The sequence below is a fragment of the Cololabis saira genome, chromosome 5 (genome assembly GCF_033807715.1).
Source record: "Cololabis saira isolate AMF1-May2022 chromosome 5, fColSai1.1, whole genome shotgun sequence".
Lineage (NCBI taxonomy): Eukaryota > Metazoa > Chordata > Actinopteri > Beloniformes > Belonidae > Cololabis > Cololabis saira.
This window is the reverse complement of record NC_084591.1, coordinates 3,388,435-3,400,663: the sequence shown is the minus strand read 5'-3', so window position 1 is coordinate 3,400,663 and position 12,229 is coordinate 3,388,435.

The window sequence follows — 12,229 nt, the reverse complement described above, 5'->3', positions numbered from 1 at the left end:
TCTTGGATACCTTCTTTGGTAGACCATCCATATAAATTATGACCTGAAACTTGCTGAACATACAGTTGTTGATCCCAATCTTTAACCACCGATAAACATCTTGCCAAAAAAGCTTTGTGAATGAACAAGAAAAGAATAAGTGTTCAATTGTTTCGAGTTCTGTTTTACAGAAAATACAAGGATCTACATCAAAATTGAACCTTCTCCTTAGGGTTTCAGCGGCAGGATAAATATTGTTTATTATTTTAAACTGAATTTCTTTTGCTTTGGGTGAAATTGGCCATTTAAGGTAGCTGCTGTATGTCTTTGTTAACGTTACTTCAATTTCTGTTATCTTTATTTTTGTTGATTTTTTGATATCATTGAATAGCTTTTCTTTAAACACATTTCCAAGTACTTTGTTATTACATTTTCTTTCACCCAATTTCAATTCACCGACTTTTAAATCAGGCAGTTTGACAATAACACTTGAGTATGTAAGAATATTTTTTATCATGAAATTCAAGGGAAGTGGAATAGCTCTACAGATTTTATTGAATTCTCTATAAGAGCAATTTAAACTAAACTTTTCTATAAATGTATTAAATTGCAATAAATTGCCATTTACATCCAATCCGGTTAAACTTCTGCTTCTGATGAATGGTAGAAATGTGGTGAATTACACGCAGGAGTAAAGAAAGCTGCAGCTCAGTGAGTCTCCACCGGGGGCAGGATCCAGAAACCAGTCAATACCCACAGGTGACTGTTCAAATGTGGATTTTAAGGTGAAATTAGCATATTTGAAGCCTCAAGATCGATAATTAAGTTAGATTTCACATTCATGACATATTTACGGTTTAATTTAAGTTTTATGAACCTCATGAGGCAAAACTGCAACGCTGCACATGTGTTGGTTCTGCTTTGGGGGGGAAACGAGACGCGTCAGTCTAGTCTCTGGGTCCATATATCATTTTAGTTTTTATTAGTTTTAGTCACGTTCATTCTCCTTTTAGTCGTGTCAAGTTTCAGTCGACTAAAAGTCTGAGAATCATTTTAGTCTCATTTTAGTGAGAATTGTCCATTTTAGTCTGGTTTTAGTCAAAGATTGTATTTACAAACCCATTTTACAATTCAAACAAGGTTATCTTATGATTATATTATTGTTACCTTATAGACTCAAGAATACATTCATTCCAGATACAGAAGACTCTCATTTGAGTTTACAAAGTATTTATTTTTCTACATTTCTCCCCGTCTTTTTCTTTTTCCATGACACATTGGGTTTTCTTTTCCACGTCTATGTAGGAAAGTGGATCCAAAGATCTAAAGACTAAACTGGTTTAAAGACTAAACCAGAGGAAACTACTTACTACTTACACTTGTTCCTAGAGTTTTTATTTTGTAATCTACATTTCAGTCTGGTTTTTATTCCTCTACGATATTGCATTATATATTTAATTATCGTTATCGTCACATGACCAGCATTTTCGTTGCGTCTCCTTTTCCTCAGGTGATAAAGGTTCGTTGACGACGATATTTAGTCCTAATTTTGGTTGATGAAAGCAGCTTTAGCTGGAGGAACCGTCATGTAGGGGAGCTGGACTTCCTCAGTTTGGTTGATGTGTTGATGTGGCGGGAAAGAATAGACCTGGGAGAAGTCCAAGCTCCACGTGGCGGGAACCGACCTCGAATTCATGGACCTGGAGTCGCCATGGAGACGGACCGGAGAGACGTCCATGCAGACTGAGTTACTGGAGTCGACCCAGATACGGTTTTTAACGATATCGGCTCCCCGGCTGCCGGCCTTGAAGGCTGCTCCGCTCTCCCCTGGAGGCTACGCTAACAAGACGCTCTGGCGTCACCATGGCAACCCTGGGCCTGAATCTGGGGTTCACAGACACAATAATACACAATAATGGTCACAGCCAGAGGTGTCTTCAGTATTCACATTGATTACTCAGGTAGAAGTATAGATACTAGAGTTTAAAAATACTCCTGTAGAAGTTGAAGTATCAACTCAAGTTTTTTACTCAAGTAAAAGTATAAAAGTACTGGTTTCAAAACTACTTAAAGTATAAAAGTAAAAGTAATGTAAGGTGGAAAAAAGCCATTAAGGACAAAAGCCATTGAAAATGAATGTATCTTAGTATAATGTAAATATATTAAAGAAGCATATATGTGTACTATTGAGCATTAACATGTGTTAATATAAATATATTAAAGAAGCATATATGTGTACTATTGAGCATTAACATGTGTTAATATAAATATATTAAAGAAGCATATATGTGTACTATTGAGCATTAACATGTGTTAATATAAATATATTAAAGAAGCATATATGTGTACTATTGAGCATTAACATGTGTTCCAGAGAGCAGCAGATATGATGACTAGTTCCTATAAGTATTGTAATGGTGCAAAAAGTCAAACTTCATGTTCATGTTATCATTTATCCTAACCTTTATTGGAATGTACATCCAAGTTTAGTTGCAGGAATCTGAGGGAACGGATGTAAGAACAAAACTGGACAAGAACATCTGAAACAACCACAACCAAATTCACTCTATCCGGATGGAGCAATTTAACTGGATAGTTTTTATTAAAGGCCGAAATGAAATAGAGTAACGAGGCTGTTTTTAAAATGTAAGGAGTAAAAAGTACAGATAATTGTGTGAAAATGTAAGGAGTAAAAGTAAAAAGTCGTCTGAAAAATAATTACTCCAGTGAAGTATAGATAACCAAAATTTCTACTTAAGTAAGGTAACAAAGTATTTGTACTTTATTACTTGACACCTCTGGTCACAGCAAACTGATTCGTGCAGGAAACTTCAGCGTAGTTAATTAGTGGTGACGTTCAATACCAGCAATTTCCTTTCCGATATTGAATAAAATTCAGGCTGGTATCGGTGAAACCGATTTAGTACGGAAGAGTATCAGGGCCATGCAGGAGAGAAAATATTTGACAATGGAAGATTTTTTTTTAATTCTGCACTTCGAGAAAAAAGTCGAAATGTCGAGATTAATGTTGAAGTACAATTTCAAAAATAAAGTTGAAATTTCGAGAATAAAGCCGAAATTTCAAGTTTATTCACGAAATTTTTACTTTTTTCTCGACATTTTGACTTTTTTCTCGGCATTTCGACTTTTTTGCGACTTTTGACTTTTATGCATAATGAAAAAAAAAATCTTCCTCTAAAATATTATTTTGATTTTTCTTCTGCCTGGCCCTAATACTCTTCTGTAGATTAGATATCGATACATTGAACAAATACACCTTGTTGGAGCCAATATGGGTGTTTTTGGTTTGTTTTGGTTTGTTATAATATTAGTGCTACTAATATTCCAAGCCACAAGGGGGCACTAATCACCTGGTATCGGGTCACTTCACACAATCAAGTTTTTTTTGTTTTGTTTGTTTTTTATTCGTGTCAAAGGTTCATTATAAAGCAAACATGGCACATAATTCCATACAAATACATTTGTAATTGAAACGAGGTTGATAAAGGGAACAGTAGATTGGACACTGTATGTAAACCTGAGAATAAAGTGTGTAGAGATTAATGTCCCATGACAATTATACAGTAATATTATATGAAAATAAGGTACAAACAATAATAAATTAAATACATGACATTTAAGTAAAATAATACAACAAAGTCCATCATACGAGGGGTAAGTAAGGATATCAGTCTTCTAAATCAGGGGGAAAATGTCTTAACACTTCATACATTTTTTGTGCTTTTGTTCCAGTTATCAGTTTTAAAGATTTAAAATATAATCTTAATTCTTTTTTTTTTTTTTTTTTTAATTGGGGGGATGACATTATATCTATTTTATTGAATAAAAAAATTGGCTAAACAGAGGATTACATTACAACAGAGTTTGTTTTCTTTTGTTTTATAAAAACATGCCAAATGTTATATTATCTCTAGTAATAGAAGTTGGGAAGGATAAAATCCTTCGCTTTATCTATTTATGAATGTCAAGCCAGAACATCAGTAGCACCCCACATGAGAAAAATATATGGTCCGTAGTCTCTGTGTTCTTCACACAATCGAGTATTAAATAGACCCAGCTGTGTTTGAACCACAGAGAGATTAAAGTTTCTTACCACAAGTTAAACCGCACTTTTAATGAAATGAGAGAGAGAGAGAGAGAGAGAGAGAGAGAGAGAAGAGCAGACGACAAAACAAACCTGAGGTAAAGAAAGTTCAATCAGTTCATTCACCACCGTGTTTAGTCACAATACATTATACATCCCGATAAATCTAAAAAACTGGTATTTTAGATAGTTTAAGGATAAAAGACATCAGAGTCACTTATTTAGCTATTTATTTTAACTGTTACAACAACAGAAAGAGCTGTTTCCATCACTAAAAAAAGATCCTACGTAAAATAATAAAACCCTTAAAATAAATAAGAGAATAATAAACAAAAAAAATAAGAACCACTATAAAAATAAAAAGTAATTCCTACCAACAGCGAGTCATTTAGACGGAATCTGAATAGTTTAGTCACTTCACCGTATTCCTGTTAATGATATACTTTACCACATATGACTGAAGTATCAAAAATATTGATATTTTAGTTTGAGAATCGATTTTAGAGCATATTAATCTGGTATCGGAAGTATCGATATATCAGTATTGATCCTCACATCACTATTAAAGGAGCATGAGGCTCCTTTTAAGAAATGAGACTCTCTAGCACCACCCTTCCCCACGACGGCCGTCGGGGGTACTGCAGCCAACAGTGAAGCCGGCACGGGAGAACGGGGAGAACGTGCATGCAGCGTCATGTGACGTCACATCTGCAGGACAGCGCGGGAAATTCGGGACCGAATTGCAGCACATTCTGCAGCACACAGCCTGTTCAAGGCAAAGGAGAGATACGGTAGAGGAATCATTCTTTTTGGTTTGGAACGCTTCATCTGACATTATTACTAGAAAACTTAAAATGTATACGGATTTTTTTCATAAATCCTGCCTCAATCCTGCCTCAAGCTCCTTTAATTAGTCCAGTTTAATCTTCTACCCGAGAGTATCAAGATCAAGACCAGTTCAGCTCCAGACCAAACCCAGTTCTGTCCTGATCCTGCGTGATTGTATTCCATCATCCTGGTTCTAGTTTCCATATGAGCTTGTTTTCAACTGCAGCTCAATAACACAGAGAAGTGGAGGATGATGTTGAACTCACTATAAATGTTTTCATCAGCTGAGATCAGATCTGTGTGGCGACTGCACTACCGCTATTTCTACACTATTGGAGGATTGACTCCAGTGCTTTTAAGGATAGACACGACTACTAACTAGTCCCAAAGTCCTCTAGCAGAATAACCAGCTCCAACAACCCCCTCCACCTCAGGAAAGGAAGGAATAGTAAATGTTACTGATTTAAATTGGACTGAATTTGGAGATGAAACCTGAATTTTAAATATTAAAGATTGAAATGACATTATTTACCATTATAGTAATCAGATTACACCGTATATCAACATCACTGAAATGGACCTGATGCTTAATCAATCACAACGATATGCAAATATTATTCATGGGGGCGGCAGTAGATCAGGTGGTAGAGCGGTGAAAATGTGTATGAATGAATAATGATCTCTGTGAAGCGCTCTTATTTTATTCATTTATACATATATATAATTTTATAGTGTATACTGCATTGCACAAGTTTTAGTGTATTGCATGAGTTTTTTGTGTATAAATGTTTGGCTGAATATCTGTATGTTAACACTTAAATTGCAAGATATAGTTAATCTGAACACCACTGTAATAATATATCCTTATAACAATTTACTTCCGGGCTGGGGTGAACTCCAACACATCGCGGCTGAGCTGGGGGGCTATAACCAAGCCCACACCAGCCCGCCGCCTCTCACCCTGGGCAACTCCAGAGTAGTGGAGGGTCCAGCCCCCTTCAAGGAGCTGGGTTCCAGAGCCCAAGCTATGTGTGGAGGTGAGCCCGACTATCTCTAGCCGGTATCTCTCAACCTCACGCACAAGCTCCGGCTCCTTCCCCCCCAGCGAGGTGACATTCCATGTCCCCACTGTGAGGGTTTTGGTCCAGGGATTGGGTCGTCGAGGCACCCCGCCACGACTGCTACCCAGTCCACAATGCACCGGCCTGCCATGGTCCTTCCTGCGGGTGGTGGGCCTACGGGAAGGCGGACCCGCGTCGCCGTTTCGGGCTGAGCCCGGCCGGGTCCCACGGGCAAAGGCCACCAGGCGCTCGCCTACGAGCCCCAACCCCAGGCCTGGCTCCAGGGCGGGGCCCCGGTGACGCCGATCCGGGCGACGTAACGGTCCTTGATTTATTTTTCTTCATGAAAGGCTTGTGAACCGCTCTTAGTCTGGCTCGTCACCCAGGACCTGTTTGCCATGGGAGTCCCTACCAGGGGCGTAAAGCCCCCGACAACATAGCTCCTAGGATCACTCGGGCACACAAACCCCTCCACCACAGTAAGGTGGCGGTTCAAGGAGGGGGAAGGATCACCGGTCCCTTCCATGTATATTTGTGCACTACTTTCCGCCCTGACAAAATTGCTGCATCTCGTCAGTAACATGATTTATTACTTTTTAACTGCCTGTAACGTTAATTGTCTGCCCTGTTTCACCTGCACTCTTGCTTCTCCTCGTCGCGAGGTCGCTTTTTAAAGTAGTTGCTGATTTTACCAGCCATATCTGCAACGCTAAAACCAATAACGTTACACTGATACAGAGGAAACTTTTTTTTAAATAAACAAGACATGCTTGGATGCAAAAGAAACAATACTTACCTGTTTGAACAGCCAGGGAAAACCAGAACACCGATTTTAAATACCACTGGCGGTAAAAGGCAGAAAATAATTCTCAAAATTAGTCTTCTTTTTCTTCTGGTCTGGTGCACTGTCGTTGAAACAGCGCCCCCATAGTGGCGTAACGCTGTAACTGCAGTTAAAATTACATCTTCCAGTCCAACGCCTGCCAGATAATAACCATTTTTATGACGTCGGAGTTTTGAGAGCTGGGGGCGGCACGAAATTAGGCGGAGGTGGCCGCCTCTTAATTTTGAATGCAGGAAAAACCCTGCACTGTTAAGGCTAAGGCTCAGCTCAGCTAAGGCTAAGCCGAAGAGGGAGCCACTCTCGATGTGGATGAGTGAACTGTTTGCTGAACAAATGTTTAAAGTTCTTGTAAGCTGCCGCTTTCTCCTCTCTCTCCTAAGCAGGAACTGCTGAAACCAGGTGGCCAGATCCCGATTCGAGTGGTGAGACGAAAAACATGGTCATCACTCCGTTAGGACGGTCCCTTTGTGGTCCAGATTGCAACACCGACAGCAGTAAAGATGGCTGAACGATCTAAGTGAGTCCACCAGTTGCAGTGAAAGCTAGTGGGAAATGTCCCAGGCCTTGAGTAGGCGGGAAGTCGGACGGTATCAAAACCCTTGTCCGCTGAAGAACTCATCTGACGCCTACTCACCAGCCACGGGCCTGAAGAAGATGACTAGCCTAAGCTGACTTGCGACAACAGACTCCGAGAGATGGAAGAAACTCTTCCACTAATGAGTCATGCTGACATGTTAGGAATTGTTCCTTAAAACTCTTTACTTACATTGCTGTGTTGTAATTTAGGCTGTACGTTCATCCCTGATGAACTGGTGTTGAGGCTAATGTTACCAAAGCTATAGCCGAATTACGTCAGTTGGCCAAAGTCGTGTCAGAAGACAGAGGCTCAGCAGGCACCACTTTTGGGTCCTGGCTGACTTCCCGGTCCTGGCTGACTTCCGGCCCGTGGACTGACATAATGGCTAAAATTATGATTTTGATTATTACTGTCCTTGTACTGTTCTGTGTTTTCACTGCCTGTATCATTCAGTGTCTAAGTGCAATGGTCCAGAGAACCATCCAAACTTTCTTAGTCCAGTATTCCTAACTGATGACAAGGATGTTTATGATAACACTGGAGTGTATACTGTTTCATTTTGTTTACTGTGAAATGTTTTAAGCTTTTATGTGTCTTGGCCAGAGTGATCGCTCACTAGGAGGGTCGGAGAGAAATTTTGCCCCATATAACCGGGTTTTCGCCTCTCCCTTGACATATTTCCTTGACATATATTACTTGTTAACAAGCTTGCGTTAAGTGTGTTATAAGCTCCCCTTGCTATTTCTTAAATGTTTATGAGGCTATTATTCTAAGCCTAATGGACGGATCTTAGTTGAAGTTACAAAACGACAAAGAGGAGGGAATTGTGAGGTTAATCAACCTTTGAACTTGTTTGGTCATTATGAAACTGTCACATGCTTGGCTAACAGAACTCACGGCAGCCACTTCCTGATCTACTCAGGTTTTGGACTGTCCTGGTGACAGCTGACCACTGTAATGTCAGGACTCAATCACACGTTATCACTTCCACCCCATTGTCTACTGTCTAATTGTTTACTATTCATTGTTCACTGTCTAACCGTTTACTGTTGACAGTCCTAATATGGTCATTTCCTGTCAAAGTTTCTTAATAAAAGCATCTTCTGGGAGGAGGAACTTGGGGAAGCTCAGGAGTTCTCAATGAGGGCCACATTGCCCTGCACTCCTCTGCTCTCCCCCTCCTGCAGGAGTGCGCTAAAGACCCATTCCAAGGTAATCTTTCCTCGTTATGAATTTATGTAATGTTGATTTGGACCCAACAGAGAAAAGTTTGTTTTTAAACAAGAAAGTATTGATTGGATGACTGATTGGTTTATAAGTTATCGGAGCAAATTTAGATTTTCCAATAACGTCTATAGTTGGTGTTTTGGGGATGTGGGGGGAAACCGGAGCGTCCCGGAGGAAACCCACGCAACATGGGGAGAAAACCTGAGTCCCCACAGAAACAGAGCCACAGGTGGACGAGCTTCTGTGGGGCTGCCGATCTCTGAAACCTCCATGCTGCCCCTGTTTTATTATGATTATTGATCAATTGATTATTGATGTTGGTGCAGGTTTATGTGTGAGTGGGTGGAGGTGGGTGGGGGGGAATAGATGTTAGAAACAAGAGGGGAACTACTCGTCTGATACTCTGCTCTTGAACATCTTTGAGAAGAATCCCCTCTTTTTCTTCTGGACTGTTTTGCTCTTCCTGAAGTTCAGTCATCCGTCTGTTTCTCTCTTCATTCAGTTCTCTTTGTTTGTTCAAGCATTTGTTTAATTTCGCTGAAAATATTTTCCCCCTTCTTCAAGTCATTCGTTCTCTCCTGCAATTCATCCGTCTCGTTCTGAATTTGCAGCTTCTTCTTTGCAATCAAATCTAATAGTGTTGGTTAAAGTCTTCTTACACCTTAAATGCTGTATTAGAAAACAGAAAGGCTAATACAGTATTTAACTTTTTTACTTGAAAGCTTCAGGAAGCGACCGCACGAGAGAAAAGGGACCACTCCTAAAGCGTGGTGCAGTGCAAAAAAGAAATTCTGTCAAAAACATTTTTTTCGCTTTAGTCCCTGTCTCCCTCTCTTCTTCCAGCTGTTTCCTGTCATCATCAGACATCAGACTATTCTTTGTTAATGTTAAATGTTTATTGTTTTCCTCCAATTTTTCTTGCAGCTGCTGCAGCGTTTCCTCCTTCGTCTGGAGGTCTTGAAGGACTTCCGTAATTTTAATCTCCATCTCATTCATTTGTCTTTTCTCCCGCTCCGGTTTCTCCCTCTCCTCTTCCGGCTGTTTCCTGACATCCTCCACTTTTCTTGCCTGCAGCTGCAGATGATTAGTTTCCAATTGTAATTGTTGCTTGGTTTCCTCCACGTTTACCTTGGATTGCTCTGTTATAGATTTCTGCATCTCCAAGGTTTTCTTCTCTTCTTCCAGGAGTTTCTGTTCCTCCTTTAATTGTAAGGATTGCTGCTGCAGCGTTTCCTCCTTCGTCTGGACGTCTTCAAGGACTTCCATCATTTGAATCTTCCTCTCATTCATTTGTCTTTGCTCCTGCTCCAATCTCTCCCTCTCTTCTTCCAGCTGTTTCCTGTCATCATCCAGACTATTCTTCATGAATGTGAAATGTTTATTGTTTTCCTCCCATTTTTCTTCCAGCTGCTGCAGCGTTTCCTCCGTCGTCTGGACGTCTTGAAGGATTTCCTTGATTTTTATCTTCATCTCATTCATTTCTCTTTTCTCCAGCTGCAGTTTCTTCCTCTCCTCTTCCAGCTGTTTCCTGTCATCCTCCACTTTTCTTACCTGCAGCAGCAGATGATTTTTTTCCCATTGTAATTGTTGCTTGGTTTCCTCCACATTTACCTTGGATTGCTCTGTTATAGATTTCTGCATCTGCAAGGTTTTCTTCTCTTCTTCCAGGAGTTTCTGTTCCTCCTTTAAATGTAAGGATTGCTGCAGCAGCGTTTCCTTCTCTGTCTGGAGGTCTTGAAGGTCTTCCTCCATTTCAATCTTCCTCTCATTCATTTGTCTTTGCTCCTGCTCCAATGTCTCCCTCTCTTCTTCCAGCTGTTTCCTGTCATCATCCAGACTATTCTTCATGAATGTGAAATGTTTCATGTCTTCCTCCAGTTTTCCTTGCAGCTGCTGCAGTGTTTCCTCCTTCGTCTGGAGGTCTTGAAGGACTTCCTCCATTTCAATCTTCATCTCATTCATTTCTCTTTTCTCCTGCTCTAATGTCTCCCTCTCTTCTTCCAGTTGTTTCCTGTCATCCCCCAGTTGGTTCACCTCTGTCTGAAGACTATTCTTTAATAATGTTAAATCTTTCCAGGATTCCTCCAATTTTAGAATAGATTGATCTGTTATAGATTCCAGCATCTCCAAGGTTTTCTTCTCTTCTTCAAGGAGTTTCTGTCCATTCTTTAAATGTAAGGATTGCTGCAGCAGCGTTTCCTTCTCTGTCTGTAGTTCTTGGAGACCTTTATCCATTTTGATCTTCATCTCATTCATTTCTCTTTTCTCCTGCTCTAATATCTCCCTCTCCTCTTCCAGCTGTTTCCTGTCATCCTCCACTTTTCTTACCTGCAGCTGCAGATTATTTTTTTCTAATTGTAATTGTTGCTTGGTTTCCTCCACGTTTACCTTGGATTGCTCTGTTATAGATTTCTGCATCTCCAAGGTTTTCTTCTCTTCTTCCATGGATTTCTGTTCCTCCTTTAATTGTAAGGATTGCTGCAGCAGCGTTTCCTTGTCATCATCCAGACTATTCTTTACTAATGTTAAATGTTTCGAGGATTTCTCCAATATTAGAATAGATTGATCTGTTACAGATTTCAGCATCTCCAAGGTTTTCTTCTCTTCTTCCATGGATTTCTGTTCTTCCTTTAAATGTAAGGATTGCTGCAGCAGCGTTTCCTTCTCTGTCTGTAGTTCTTGGAGACCTTTATCCATTTCAATCTTCATCTCATTCATTTCTCTTTTCTCCAGTTGCAGTTTCTCCCTCTCCTCTTCCAGCTGTTTCCTGTCATCCTCCACTTTTCTTACCTGCAGCTGCAGATTATTTTTTTCTAATTGTAGTTGTTGCTTGGTTTCCTCCACGTTTACCTTGGATTGCTCTGTTATAGATTTCTGCATCTCCAAGGTTTTCTTCTCTTCTTCCATGGATTTTTGTTCCTCCTTTAATTGTAAGGATTGCTGCAGCAGCGTTTCCTTCTCTGTCTGTAGTTCTTGGAGACCTTTATCCATTTTGATCTTTGTCTCATTGATTTGTCTTTTCTCCATTTGCAATTTTTCCTTTTGCTCCTCCAGTTGTGTCTTGTCATCCTCCATTTCTTTTACCTGTTGCTGCAGACTTTCATTTTTAACTCTTAGTTCCTTATTTATTTCCTCTTCTTTTACTTTAGATTGCTGCATGAGCGCTTTCTCCATTTCAAATCCTTTCTTTTCCTCCTCTAGTTCTTCACGGTCTTCCTGCAGTTTCTCTTTAATGTCACATAATTGTTTTTGTTCTCGTTCCAGTTTTTTCCAGCCCTCTTTCAGTTCTTTCTGTTTTTCCTCTAAATCCGTGACCTGCTGCCGCAGCCTCTTTGTCTGGGACTTAGTTTTTTTAGAAGATGCTTCATTTTCTCCCTTAATAAAGTACAACTCACTTTTCTCCAGATCCAGTTCTTGGGACCTGGATTCCAGGTCTTCCCATTGCCTGTCCAAGTTCGACTGTGATGATTGCAGCATTTCTATTTCTCTCTGATGTTCTCTTTTTGCTTTCACAAGTTCATCTTTCTCAAGGTCCAACCTTTTATTCTGCTCTAACAAATCAATTTTCTCTTGATCATTCTCCCCTTCAATATCTCTTTTTGTCTCTT